Source organism: Diaphorina citri, unplaced genomic scaffold, assembly GCF_000475195.1.
Source record: "Diaphorina citri unplaced genomic scaffold, Diaci psyllid genome assembly version 1.1 scaffold12269, whole genome shotgun sequence".
Taxonomy (NCBI): Eukaryota; Metazoa; Arthropoda; class Insecta; order Hemiptera; family Psyllidae; genus Diaphorina; species Diaphorina citri.
Window position 1 is genome coordinate 1 of NW_007389640.1, and position 1,505 is coordinate 1,505.

The 1,505-nt window shown below is 34.9% G+C and overlaps 1 long non-coding RNA gene across 1 annotated transcript; it reads left to right on the forward strand.

Moving 5' to 3' along the window:
- The first annotated feature begins 761 nt into the window (after window positions 1-761).
- LOC113473010 lies at window positions 762-1,430 on the forward strand. Its single transcript, XR_003395116.1, has 2 exons — window positions 762-954; window positions 1,331-1,430. It is a non-coding gene; the product is annotated as an uncharacterized LOC113473010 (long non-coding RNA).
- Window positions 1,431-1,505: the final 75 nt, after the last annotated feature.

The window sequence follows — 1,505 nt, forward strand, 5'->3', positions numbered from 1 at the left end:
TGATTCATTGAGGACTAGTGAATTCAACATGCTATTACTAAGTAGGTAATTTTCACAGCGGAAACGTAATGATCTATTTCTGTAACTGAGTCTCCACACATTACACATTAATGATAATATTGATAATACGGTAGGTTATAGGTAGGTACGTATGTATATAGGTGCCAAGTAATACGACAAATCAATACAGCTACATGCAATTTAATCAACAGTTCTACCTAATTGATAATTTAGGTAGGTAGGTATTGATAAAAAATGACAAATCCTTACAATTTATTAAACACGCATTTCACCGATGCAATCATCACGTGATCGCATGATTGTTAAATAATAAATCTTCGTGTTTAGCGTAAAATTTCATGTAGGTACCTAGGTACCTTCCGTACGACTTAAGTAGGTAGGTAGATACCTAAAGTAGGTATGTAGGTAGGTATCTAATAAATAGGTAAAGTAATAAATTAAGGTCCTTACATAGCTAGTAGGTACCTAGATAGGTACGATGAATTTAAAAATCAAAATTAACAGACAGACTGACACCAATCTACCTACTAAACTCGTTTTTTGGCACATCCACTAAATTTCGTTCATTTCTGTATTCCTTTCTAACTCCTGTAAATAATTTCTAAAACGCAACAAGCTTTGCATTTTTAATGAATGCATGGAATGTTCTGGGAATTGACGCATGCGCAGATGATTCATGTTTGTTTTGCAAATTTTTTATTGTTTACATTTTTTTGAGGTTTTGAGCTTCAGGCAAAAAAGAAAAAAGTAAAAAAGTTAATTAATTTCTATTTGAAACACCTATTTTGTGGTTCAATTAATAATGTTGGCTTTCAGGTAAATCGTGATCTACATTTTTGACGTCTGTCTCTACCAGAAGAAACAACTTCAAGGTGTACCTACATGATCAGTTCCTACTTCTTCTCTGTAACCTAGCAACCATCACAAAACGAAGTGAGTACCTCCTAACAACCTTTGGTGTGTAACCTTTTCAAGCACAAAATGCCTTTCATGCTTCCTAACTGTTAAAAACTCAACAGGGAAATTTCAAACTCTGTTAGTTTGTAGAAAAGTGAAATACGATCAGAGGACATCTATATCCCATGTCAGCAAAGTCTGAAATAAGTCTGTCAAAGCCCAAACTACCTGTTGATGTTTCCAGTCTGTCTGTACACAACTCTCGGTTTACAAGTGATTCCAAGAATATTAGAGCTCAGAAAAAGAGCCTATTTTTAGCAACCTAAGGCCCAATAGAAGGTCTAAAATTCTAATCCTAATAGATACAGTTGTGAACATTGTAATTACCTATATCTTTCATTTTCAATTTCAGAATGTTGCGGTTAATTCTTCTCAGCTTGTCATCTCTAGTTCTTGCCATTGTGTTGTTCAGTTCCACCAGCGAGGGTTGCAATGAAGCTGTCTGTGCGAGTATCGTCAGTAAATGCATGATCACACAATCGTGTAAATGTGACATGAAGAATTGTACATGTTGCAAGGACTGTCTG